At 46.0% G+C, this 14034-nt stretch overlaps 1 protein-coding gene across 4 annotated transcripts in view; it reads right to left on the bottom strand.

Annotated features, from left to right (window-relative positions):
* The window catches only part of LOC106566585 (zinc finger and BTB domain-containing protein 46), a 120621-nt gene that overhangs the window by 83832 nt on the left and 22755 nt on the right, over positions 1 to 14034 (bottom strand). Inside the window, exon 1 of one of the 4 annotated variants that reach the window (XM_045693022.1) lies at positions 6348 to 8577. The exons of the other annotated variants lie outside the window; for them this stretch is intronic. The gene's annotated coding sequence lies outside the window, so the exon portion shown is untranslated. Of the gene's footprint in view, positions 1 to 6347; positions 8578 to 14034 lie in introns of those variants that run through there. 4 annotated transcript variants of the gene reach the window in all.

Raw genomic sequence — 14034 nt, 5'->3', positions numbered from 1 at the left:
TAACATCATCCTCAGCTCTGGCATTTTCCCCAATATTTGGAACCACGGACTGATCACACCAATCAAAATGTCAAATTGGCTTTTTAACAAATTACATCACAACAGACCACATATTTACCCTGCACACCCTAATTGACAAACAAACCAACCAAAACAAAGGAAAAGTCTTCTCATGCTGCTATACAAATTGATGGAAAGCGGCGTTGGGGGAAAAACGAACGACATTATGAAATCCATGTACAGAAACAACAAGTGTGTGGTTAGTGCTTAGTCCCCTTCTGTACTCCCTGTTTGGCCACAGCTGCGTGGCCAAACACGACTCCAACACCATCATTAAGTTTGCTGACGACACAACAATGATTACTGACAATGACGAGACAGCTTATAGGGAGGAGGTCAGAGACCTGTCAGTGTGGTGCCAGGACAACAACCTCTCCCTCAATGTGAGCAAGACAAAGGAGCTGATCGTGGACTACAGGAATAGGCAGACTGAACAGGCCCCCATTAACATCGACGGGGCTGTATTGGAGCGGGTCGAAAGTTTCAAGTTCCTTGGTGTCCCACATCACCAACAAACTATCATGGTCCAAACACACCAAGACAGTCTTGAAGAGGGCACGACAACGCCTATTCCCCCTCAGGAGACTGAAAAGATTTGTCATGGGTCCCCTGATCCTAAGAAAGTTCTACAGCTGCACAATCGAGAGCATCCTGACCGGTTGAATCACTGCCTGGTATGGCAACTGCTCGGCATCTGACCGTAAGGCGCTACAGAGGGTAGTGCGTACGGCCCAGTACATCACTGGGGCCAAGCTTCCTGACATCCAGGACCTCTATACTACGTGAAATCAGAGGAAGGCCCAAAAAATTGTCAAAGACTCCAGTCACCCAAGTCATAGACTGTTCTCTCTGCTACCGCACGGCAAGGCTCCTTAACAGCTTCTACCCCCAAGCCATAAGACTGCTGAACAATTAATAAAATGGCCACCTGGACTATTTACATTGAACCCCCCCCAATTGTCTGCACACTGCTGTTACTCGCTGTTTATTATCTATGCATAGTCACATTACCCTTACCTACATAAACAAATTACCTCAACTAACCTGTACTCCCGCACATTGACACGGTACCGGTACCCCACGTATATAGCCTCATTATTGTTATTTTATTGTGTTACTTTTTATAATTTTTTTACTTACATTTGTTTGGGAAATATTTTCTTAACTCTTTCTTGAATTGCATTGTTGATTATGGGCTTGTAAGTAAGCATTTCACGGTAAGGTCTACAGTTTGATTTGATTTGAAATTGGCAAAAAAAAATCATATTTCATTTCACAGGGACGTGGGGTGAGACAGGGTCGCAGCTTGAGCACAACCCTCTTCAACAAATATATCAACGAATTGGCGAGAGCACTAGAACAGTCTGCAGCACCCGGCCTCACCCTACTAGAATCTGAAGTCAAATGTCTACTGTTTGCTGATGATCTGGTGCTTCTGTCCCCAACCAAGGAGGTCTTACAGCAGCACCTAGATCTTCTGTACAGATTCTGCCAGACCTGGGCCCTGACAGTAAATCTCAGTAAGACAAAAATAATAGTGTTCCAAAAAAGCCAGGACCACAAATAAAAATTCCATCTAGACACCGTTGCCCTAGAGCACACAAAAAACTTTACATACCTTGGCCTAAACATCAGTGCCACAGGTAACTTCCACAAAGCTGCGAACAATCTGTGAGACAAGGTAAGAAGGGCCTTCTATGCCATCAAAAGGAAAATAAAATTTGACATAAAAACACTTTAGTCAGTTATATGACCCTTTGCCCTTTATGGTTGTGAGGTCTGGGCTCAGCTCAAGAACCAAGAATTCACAAAATGGGACAAACATCAAATTGAGACTGTATGCAGAATTCTGCAAAAATGTCCTCTGTGTACAAGGTAAAACACCAAATAATGCATGCAGAGCAGAATTAGTCCTATACCTACTAATTATCAAAATCCTGAAAAGAGACGTTCCGTTCTACAACCACCTAAAAGGAAGTGATTAACCTGGAGAAGAGTCCCCTAAGCAAGCTGGTCCTGGGGCTCTGCTCACAAACACAAATAGACCCCACAGAGCCCCAGGAGAGCAACACAATTAGACCCAACCAAATCATGAGAAAACAAAAAGATAATTACCTGACACATTGGAAAAAAATAACAGAAAAACAGATTAAACTACAATGCTATTTGGCCCTTAACAGAGAGTACACAGTGGCAGAATACCTGACCACAGTGACTGACACAAAAGTAAGGAAATATTTGACGATGTACAGACTCAGTGAGAAATTCCTTGCTATTGAGAAAGGCCACCTGGCTCTCAAGAGAAGTGCACACTGCCCACAAAATGAGGTGGAAATGGAGCTGCACTTCCTAACCTCCTGAAAAATGTATGACCATATTAGAGACACATATTTCCCTCAGATTACACAGACCCACAAAGAATTCGAAGACAAATCCAATATTGATAAACTCCCATATCTACTGGGTGAAATACCACAGTGTGCCATCACAGCAGCAAGATTTGTGACTTGTTGCCACAAGAAAAAGGCAACCAGTGAAGAACAAACACCATTGTAAATACAACCCATATTTATGTTTATTTATTTGCCCTTTTGTACTTGAACTATTTGTACATCGTTACAACACTGTGTATAGACATAATATGACATTTGAAATGTCTCTATTCCTTTGGAACATTTATGAGTGTAATGTTTACTGTTAGATTTTTTATTTCACATTTGTTTATTATCTATTTCACTTGCTTTGACAATGTAAACATATGTTTCCCATGCCAATAAATCCATTGGAAGTGAATTGAGAGAGAGAAAGAGAGAGGGGAGAGGAGAGAGGGAGCGAGAGGGAGGGAGGGAAAAAATTACTTTAATGGAGTGAGCTGTCTTTCGACCTCTGAACTCCATGGATCATTTGCCTAATTGGCTGCTTTTAAGTAGTGGTAATTAACGTGAACCATTAGGAGAATATTGAGAATAGTACAGTCCATTGCAAAGGACTACTGCTGCTAAAAACAATCATCCAACCAAGGGGAATGATTAGCCTCTCTTGGAATACACCAATAATGAATTGGATGTATGTGCTGTGAAAGTTGGATAGGAAAGTTCTGCTTTGTTTTATATAGCATTACAGCCTTAGTAATCAGGGTGCAATACACTTCAGTTTCCGTAGTCCTTGACTTCTCCTGAGAATACAACAGAGCTGAACCGGGTCGTCTTGGAGAACTAAAGAAAATGTTTCTCAATCAATCTGAAATAACACAAGATGAATCACATTAAAAATAAACTGCTATATGTAGAGAGGGGGGAGGGGGGGAGCGAGAGAAACAGAGAGACAGAGAGAGAAAGAGGGAGGGAGAGAAAGAAAGAAAGAGAGAGAGAGAGAGAGAGAGAGAGAGAGAGAGAGAGAGAGAGAGAGAGAGAGAGAGAGAAAGAGGGAGGGAGAGAAAGAAAGAAAGAGAGAGAGAGAGAGGAGAGAGAGAGAGAGAGAGAGAGAGAGAGAGAAAGAGGGAGGGAGAGAAAGAAAGAAAGAGAGAGAGAGAGAGAGAGAGAGAGAGAGAGAGAGAGAGAGAAAGAGAGAAAGAGAGAAAGAAACAGGATGAATAGAAAATAATAGAACTGACCCACTGGGCACACACTGGTTGAATACACATTGTTTCCACGCCATTTCAATGAAATTATGTTGAACCAACGTGGGATAGACGTTGAATTGACGCCTGTGCTCAGTGGGGATGAATATCGCTAACTCACACACTTCATTCATACAGCTCCAGCAAAACAAAACAAATGAGCGTGACTCATTTAAATTAGTGATAGACAGACAAGGCCGCAGAACCTGGCATTCTTCAACACTAAAGAGCCTGACTGCTTTCTTTCACAGGGACATCGAATAGCAAACTAAAGTGAACTCCTTTTCTTCAGAGACAAAAGAGAGAAATGTTCAGGAGACAGACTAATGGGTTGTGTATGTGTGACGGGGGTCTTTTAATCATTTTGTGTCCCCTACACCATGTAGTGACAGTGTGTGTGTTTTTGTGTGTGTGTGTGTGTATGTGCATGTGTAAAAGAGAGGGAGAGAAAGAGAGTTAAACAGAGAGAGAGAGAGAGAGAGAGAGAGAGACAAAGCACTCAGGGGCTCTCAGTAAAGCATACCACCAGAGCTTTAAGTCTCTGTCACCCTTACAGAGCCCAAATCAGAAGTGACTACCATCCTCAAGCCACACACACATTACAGCTTCCCTGCACACACACACACAGCACACAGACACACCCCCACACCAACTACCAATCACAACACACACATACATTACTGTACACACATCCCAACTACCCTGATCCCGTCACAACCCAGGTACTTTAGGTCCAAACCTGACAACTAAGGAGAAGAGACAGAGAGACGGGTGATGGAGAGAGGGAATGGGGCTCCTTCCTTTCACTCCCTTTCTCTTCTCTTTTTTTTTTGTTGTCGCTCTAAGCAAGGACAACAACTTGACCTGAGAGGAAGTAGATATGAGGGGAGAGGAAAGGCAGAGAGATGGAGAGAAAGAAAGAAGGCGAGAGAGAGAGGGAGGAGTTAGAGATAGAGACAGCGAGAGACGTAGAGAAAGAGAAATGAAGAGACATGAAGGGACAGAGCGAGAAAGAGGTAGAAAGAGAGAGAGGGAGACAGAGAAAGAGGGAGACAGAGAGAGGTAGAAAGAGAGAGAGGGAGTCAAAGAGGTAGAAAGAGAGAGAGGGAGACAGAGAAAGAGGGAGACAGAGAGAGGTAGAAAGAGAGAGAGGGAGACAGAGAAAGAGGGAGACAGAGAGAGGTAGAAAGAGAGAGAGGGAGACAGAGAAAGAGGGAGACAGAGAGAGGTAGAAAGAGAGAGAGGGAGACAGAGAAAGAGGGAGACAGAGAGAGGTAGAAAGAGAGAGAGGGAGACAGAGAAAGAGGGAGACAGAGAGAGGTAGAAAGAGAGAGAGGGAGTCAAAGAGGTAGAAAGAGAGAGAGGGAGACAGAGAAAGAGGGAGACAGAGAGAGGTAGAAAGAGAGAGAGGGAGACAGAGAAAGAGGGAGACAGAGAGAGGTAGAAAGAGAGAGAGGGAGTCAAAGAGGTAGAAAGAGAGAGAGGGAGACAGAGAAAGAGGGAGACAGAGAGAGGTAGAAAGAGAGAGAGGGAGTCAAAGAGGTAGAAAGAGAGAGAGGGAGACAGAGAAAGAGGGAGACAGAGAGAGGTAGAAAGAGAGAGAGGGAGACAGAGAGAGGTAGAAAGAGAGAGAGGGAGACAGAGAAAGAGGGAGACAGAGAGAGGTAGAAAGAGAGAGAGGGAGACAGAGAAAGAGGGAGACAGAGAGAGGTAGAAAGAGAGAGAGGGAGACAGAGAAAGAGGGAGACAGAGAGAGGTAGAAAGAGAGAGAGGGAGACAGAGAAAGAGGGAGACAGAGAGAGGTAGAAAGAGAGAGAGGGAGTCAAAGAGGTAGAAAGAGAGAGAGGGAGACAGAGAAAGAGGGAGACAGAGAGAGGTAGAAAGAGAGAGAGGGAGTCAAAGAGGTAGAAAGAGAGAGAGGGAGACAGAGAAAGAGGGAGACAGAGAGAGGTAGAAAGAGAGAGAGGGAGTCAAAGAGGTAGAAAGAGAGAGAGGGAGACAGAGAAAGAGGGAGGCAGAGAGAGGTAGAAAGAGAGAGAGGGAGTCAAAGAGGTAGAAAGAGAGAGAGGGAGACAGAGAAAGAGGGAGGCAGAGAGAGAGGTAGAAAGAGAGAGAGGGAAAAGAGAGCGAGGGAGGGAAACAGAGAGAGCCTCTAAGACGTGCCTCTGTCAGTTTGACTCAGAGGCAGACAATATTTTTTAAACAGCTTTCCTTCCAGTCAACTGGGCATCAAGACCATTATCCTGGGGTTAATCCCCAATCCTACAGAAAGGCCATTATCCTGGAGTTAATCCCCAATCCTACAGAGCTGCTCTGGCTCCGCGATGGGGTGGCAGCCCATCAACTAAACAGGCACAGGCTAAAATAATGCACACACACACACACACACACACACAGTAGAAACATAAACACATGCACACACACGGGAAGAGAGGCAGAGAAGGTTTGGCGACAGAAACAACAAAATAAACCATAAACAATGAATAGATGCAGTGTTATCTGTTGTGTTGTCCATCAGGACTGTCCATCAGGCAACTTGTACATGGCTGTATGTACTCACTCCCACTCTATGTCTGTCCCTTTGTCTGTCTGTCCCTGTCCCCTGTCCCCGTCCCCGTCCATATGTTTGATCCAAAGTTCTGGCTCTGGTCCTGGGCTACAGTCTTACCATGGAGTGACGAAAGTGGAGGAAAGCGGATCCAGCAGGCTTATCCAAGGCGTCTTAAAGTCTCCTCTCCACCTCTCCTCCAATCCCTCTCCATCTCTCTTCTAAAGCCAGGGCCACTCCCCAACTCCAAGGTGAAAGTGTTCACCACTTGGATCAGCTGGGATAAGCCGAAGGAGAGGGAAGAAAGGTGTGAGGAGGATAGGTGAAGGCGTGTGTGTTTGTGTAGAGGCGTCCATGTGTGTCTGTGTGTCTGTGCCTGTCCGTGTGCATTTGTCTGTGCAAGAGTGTGCACGTACGACATACATCATATGTACCTGTATGTGTAGTTGTTGAGGTATAGAGGCATTATGGTACAGTATGAGGGTCAGATTAGGAATGTAGCCAGGACACCGGGGTTAACACCCCTACTCTTACCATAAGTGACATGGGATCTTGTGACCACAGAGAGTCATTGAGAGCTTTATGATTAGTTGACAAGTTGAATCAGGTGTGCTTGCCCGGGGCTACAATAACAATGTGTGCTGTTGGAGATACTGGAGGACTGGAGTTGGGAAACACTGCTATAGAGAACATAGTGTGTACTGCATGTGAACATTGTATCACTAGGCGACGGATGTGTGCCAGGTAGAGCTTACCTCACCTCAACTACTTACCTTGCACAGTACCATGCCTGCATCCTGGACACCACAGGGATATCATTATAGCTAGTCAAAATACTCAGTGTGACAGCTAGCCAAAATACCCAGGGTGACAGCTAGCCAAAATACCCAGGGTGACAGCTAGCCAAAATACCCAGGGTGACAGCTAGCCAAAATACCCAGGGTGAACTCACTTTGGTAGTAGCTAAGCTCTATGATCTGACCAGACATGCTCAGGGGCAGACGCTGGCTCAGGGTGCTACAGTACCAACCTTGTTTCGTTAATAGCGTCCGTACGTTGTTAGCTAAAGGCTAATGTTAGCTTAGTCATAGCTGATGGATAAAACTACTGTATGTTTACAGACATAATGAATAATGTACCAATACAGACTCAGCTTCTGTCTTACCAATGTCCAGGGGACAAAACCTCTTTCAGAACCATATTTTGTCTGTCAGAGTTCACCAAGGCTGAAACTGCTATGGTGTTAATACTACATATATATCTGTACTGGAATATGAATTTGAGTTTGCAAGACAGGAATTTCACTGTACTTGTACATGAGACATTAAAACTTGAAACTTGAAACCTGTGAATGAAATATTCCCTCCTGTTAATGACTGCATGGTTTGTTTGATCACAGTGTATGACTCTCTGGTATATAATATGGTTCCTCCTGGATATATTCCTCCTGGATATCTCTATGAATCTAACCCCCTATAAATTCTCTGTGGGGGTGGCAGTTAGCCTAGAGGTTATAAGCGTTGGGCCAGTAACTGAAAGGTTGCTGGTTTGAATCCTTGAGCTGACTAGGAGAAAAATCTGTTGATGTGTCCTTAAGCAATGTACTTAACCCTAACTGCTCCTGTATGTCACTTTGGATACGAGTGTCTGCTAAATGACGTGAATGTCAAATTTGTGTCAGTGCCCTTTATTCAATAAGGGTCTCTCTCCCTCTACCTTCCTCTCTTTCTCTCCATCCCTCTCTCATTCTCCCTCTCTCTGCAGTGTTTCTGGTCTATTTAGCCTCTCCCAGGCCCCTCAGCCAGGCTTGGTTCCCCTGGTATCTCCCTCACTGATGACCCGGGGCTTAGCCTAAATTCTCAGACTATTTAAAGCTGTGAAATGCAAATAATGAAACATCTCATTACCTCAGTCGGAGAATCAGATGGAGGAATGAGGTGAGGGAGAGGAGGGAGGGGAAGGAGAATGGATCAAGGGATGGAGGGAGTGAGTGAGATATAAGAACAGGGAAGGAGGGATGGACAGAGGAAGGCAAAGAGGCAGACAGGGGAGTGATGGGTGAGGAGGTGAGTGCCAGGGAATAGATAACTAAACAGGGAGTCTATTGTTTGAGAAGAGTTGGCATTAAGTAGAATAAAGCCTGGATTGGCCGCTTGAACAAACAGGGGCCCTGAGGAGCTCGGTGTGATGACTTGTCACTCAGATGTCAAAAGGTTTGTCTCAGGAATTACCTCATCAATTCGATGTGGGTTTAGAGTGCTATGGTCATGTAAAAATGGTATTATCTTTTACCAGATCTATTGTCTTATATTCTCCTACATTCCTTTCACATTTCCACAAACTTCATAGTGTTTTCTTTCAAATGGTACCAAGAATATGCATATCCTTGCTTCAGGGCCTGAGCTACAGGCAGTTAGATTTGGGCATGTCATTTTAGGTGAAAATTGAAAAAAAGCGGCCGATCCTTAAAATCTCCCATTTCAAATCCTGTCTGAACCTGATTCTCCTTTCTGGTAAAAAAATAAGTCTAGCCAACTGTAAGGAACTGAAATTCACCACATATAGCATTTATTTCACTGGTTCCACACTATGGTGACCCATTGGCTGACAGGAAATGAAGCAACGGGCCTTGGTTTAAACCATGAAGGAAACTCCCATCCCTCCCTGTTCTCGTCATGATATCTAGTCATCCTCCTTCTCCATCTCCCCTCCTACGTCTCCTCCTCTACCTCTCCTTCCCCTTTCCTCATCGTCCTCCTGTGTTTCTCAGAACAGAGAAGAGCCAGTCACAGTTTGAACAGCATCAAATGGCACCGTGGTGATACTGATGACTACCTGGGGACTAAGGAACGACCACCACTAAAATGTAACACCTTCCTTGAGCTCTCGCCGTGTGTGTTTTTGTGTGTATGTCTGTCCGTATCTCCGAGTATGTGTTTGTGATAGAGGTTTAACACCTTCCTGTAACTCTCACCGTGAGAGGTGTCACAACAAAACAGCTAACTGCTCAACACACTGGGGAACGAGACGCTAAATGGCAGTACAGTACACCACCGTACAGTACACCACCGTAACCTACACCACTGTAACCTACACCACCATAACCTACACCACCATACAGTACACCACCATACAGTACACCACCATAACCTACACCACCATACAGTACACCACCATAACCTACACCACCGTACAGTACACCACCGTACAGTACACCACCGTAACCTACACCACCGTAACCTACACCACCATAACCTACACCACCGTACAGTACACCACCATACAGTACACCACCATAACCTACACCACCGTACAGTACACCACCGTACAGTACACCACCGTAACAGTACACCACCGTACAGTACACCACCATACAGTACACCACCATAACCTACACCACCGTACAGTACACCACCGTAACCTACACCACCGTAACCTACACCACCGTACAGTACACCACCATACAGTACACCACCATACAGTACACCACCGTAACCTACACCACCGTAACCTACACCACCGTAACCTACACCACCGTACAGTACACCACCGTAACCTACACCACCATACCCTACACCACCGTACAGTACACCACCGTAACCTACACCACCGTAACCTACACCACCGTACAGTACACCACCGTACAGTACACCACCGTACAGTACACCACCGTAACCTACACCACCGTACAGTACACCACCGTACAGTACACCACCGTACAGTACACCACCGTAACCTACACCACTGTAACCTACACCACCGTAACCTACACCACCGTACAGTACACCACCGTAACCTACACCACCATAACCTACACCACCATACAGTACACCACCATACAGTACACCACCGTAACCTACACCACCGTACAGTACACCACCATACAATACACCACCGTACAGTACACCACCATACAGTACACCACCATAACCTACACCACCGTACAGTACACCACCGTACAGTACACCACCGTAACCTACACCACCGTACAGTACACCACCGTACAGTACACCACCGTACAGTACACCACCGTAACCTACACCACTGTAACCTACACCACCGTAACCTACACCACCGTACAGTACACCACCGTACAGTACACCACCGTACAGTACACCACCGTAACCTACACCACCGTACAGTACACCACCGTAACCTACACCACCGTAACCTACACCACCGTAACCTACACCACCATAACCTACACCACCGTACAGTACACCACCATACAGTACACCACCGTACAGTACACCACCATACAGTACACCACCGTAACCTACACCACCGTACAGTACACCACCGTAACCTACACCACCGTAACCTACACCACCGTAACCTACAACACCATACAGTACACCACCGTAACCTACACCACCGTACAGTACACCACCATACAGTACACCACCGTACAGTACACCACCGTACAGTACACCACCGTAACCTACACCACCGTAACCTACACCACCGTACAGTACACCACCATACAGTACACCACCATACAGTACACCACCATAACCTACACCACCATACAGTACACCACCATACAGTACACCACCGTAACCTACACCACCATACAGTACACCACCATACAGTACACCACCATACAGTACACCACCGTAACCTACACCACCGTAACCTACAACACCATACAGTACACCACCGTAACCTACACCACCGTACAGTACACCACCATACAGTACACCACCGTACAGTACACCACCGTACAGTACACCACCGTAACCTACACCACCGTAACCTACACCACCGTACAGTACACCACCGTACAGTACACCACCGTACAGTACACCACCGTAACCTACACCACCGTACAGTACACCACCAGTAACCTACACCACCATACAGTACACCACCATACAGTACACCACCGTAACCTACACCACCATACAGTACACCACCATACAGTACACCACCGTAACCTACACCACCGTAACCTACACCACCATACAGTATACCACCGTAACCTACACCACCATACAGTACACCACCGTAACCTACACCACCATACAGTACACCACCGTAACCTACACCACCGTACAGTACACCACCATACAGTACACCACCATACAGTACACCACCATACAGTACACCACCGTAACCTACACCACCATACAGTACACCACCGTAACCTACACCACCATACAGTACACCACCATACAGTACACCACCGTAACCTACACCACCGTAACCTACACCACCGTACAGTACACCACCATACAGTACACCACCGTACAGTACACCACCGTAACCTACACCACCATACAGTACACCACCGTAACCTACACCACCGTACAGTACACCACCGTAACCTACACCACCGTACAGTACACCACCGTACAGTACACCACCGTAACCTACACCACCGTACATTACACCACCGTAACCTACACCCCTGTACAGTACACCACCATACAGTAAACCATCATACACTACACCACAGTACACTACACCACTGTACACTACACCACCATACAGTACACTACACCAGCATACAGTACACCACCATACAGTACACCACCGTACAGTACACCACAGTACACTACACCACCGTACACAGATCAGAGTCAGCCCATTCCCTAGCTGTGAAAACAAGCACCATCCCACCATACAGTACACCACAGTACACTACCATACAGTACACCACCATACAGTACACCACAGTACACTACCATACAGTACACCACAGTACACTACCATACAGTACACCACCATACAGTACACCACAGTACACTACCATACAGTACACCCCAGTACACCACCATACAGTACACCACAGTACACTACCATACAGTACACCACAGTACACTACCATACAGTACACCACCATACAGTACACCACAGTACACTACCATACAGTACACCACAGTACACCACAGTACACTACCATACAGTACACCACCGTACAGTACACCACCATACGGTACACCACAGTACACTACCATACAGTACACCACCGTACAGTACACCACCATACAGTACACCACCGTACAGTACACCACAGTACAGTACACCACAGTACACTACACCACCGTACACAGATCAGAGTCAGCCCATTCCCTAGCTGTGAAAACAAGCACCATCCCACCATACAGTGCAGTGGCATTACAACTGGAATGACTACGCCAGTGCATCCCACCATAAAACTGGAATGACTACGCCAGTGCATCCCACCATACAACTGGAATGACTACGCCAGTGCATCCTACCATACAACTGGAATGACTACGCCAGTGCATCCCACCATACAACTGGAATGACTACGCCAGTGCATCCCACCATACAACTGGAATGACTACGCCAGTGCATCCCACCATACAACTGGAATGACTACGCCAGTGCATCCCACCATACAACTGGAATGACTACGCCAGTGCATCCCACCATACAACTGGAATGACTACGCCAGTGCATCCCACCATACAACTGGAATGACTACACCAGTGCATCCCACCATAACACTGGAATGACTACGCCAGTGCATCCCACCAAACAACTGGAATGACTACACCAGTGCATCCCACCATAGAACTGGAATGACTACGCCAGTGCATCCCACCATAACACTGGAATGACTACACCAGTGCATAGTAATCACAAATACATCTTATCATAGGAGTCATAGACACACAACACTTACAGCTGTGTGTAGAGAACCATGTCCTGCTTTTATCAGTTAACAAATATAGCTCAAGTCTAGAATTTTATTTCAGTCACTGATCTGGTTAAAGTTGTACATGATTTTATTTCCTCTTGCCTAGATTACTGAACTCTTTGTATACCTATCTCAGTCAGAACTCCCTCCATCGTCTACTGTTAGTTCAAAATGCAGCAGCTCGGCTTGTAATTGACAAGGACCAGAAAATGTCAATAAATAAACTATACAAACATGTTTATTATTAAAGTAAAGATGGCACCAGAGAGGAGGGCTACCGTCTTATTGGCTCTTAACCAACCAAGCTATTTTGATAGTTTTTTCGCGTTGTTCGTAACTTGTTTTGTACATAATGTTGCTCCTACCATCTCTTATGACCGAAAAAGAGCTTCTCGACATCAGAACAGGGATTACTCACCTCAAATTGGACGAGGAGTTCTTCTTCAATGAGTCGGACACGAGGGATATACTATGGACACCCGACCAGGCCCAGATCCCCGTGATTTGCTGGGAAAGGAAACGTAGGTTTCGCGGAAAGAGATCAGGATACCTTGTGAGGATCAGGAGATGAGTGGCTAATCTGCCCTTGCCTTCCATTCTGCTAGCTAACGTTCAATCGCTGGAAAATAAATGGGACGAACTGAAAGCACGTGTATCCTACCAATGGGACATTAAAAACGGATTTATCTTATGTTTCACCGAGTCGTGGCTGAACGACGACATTAAGAACATACAGCTGGTGGGTTATACACTCTATCGGCAGGACAGAACAGCAGCCTCTGGTAAGACACGTGGCCGGGGCCTATGCATATTGTAAATGGCTGGTGCACGATATCTAAGGAAGTCTCATGATAAGCTGCAGACCACACTACCTACCTAGAAAGTTTTCATCTGAATTTTTCGTAGCTGTTTACATACCACCACAGACCAAGGCTGGCACTAAGACCGCACTCAATGAGCTGTATTCCGCCTATAAGCAAACAGGAAAACGCTCATCCAGAGGTGACGCTCCTAGTGGCCGGAGACTTCTATGCAGGGAAACTTAAATCAGTTTGTGTGTGGGAGGTTGGTTGGCGTGACTGTCGCTCGGTCCCACAGCAAACAGAGGCATCTTTTTCAAATCCACACTAGGCTGGG

This window comes from Salmo salar, chromosome ssa13 (assembly GCF_905237065.1).
Source record: "Salmo salar chromosome ssa13, Ssal_v3.1, whole genome shotgun sequence".
Classification (NCBI taxonomy): Eukaryota; Metazoa; Chordata; class Actinopteri; order Salmoniformes; family Salmonidae; genus Salmo; species Salmo salar.
The sequence above is the reverse complement of the archived record's forward strand: the minus strand, read 5'-3'. Positions and strand labels throughout refer to the sequence as shown.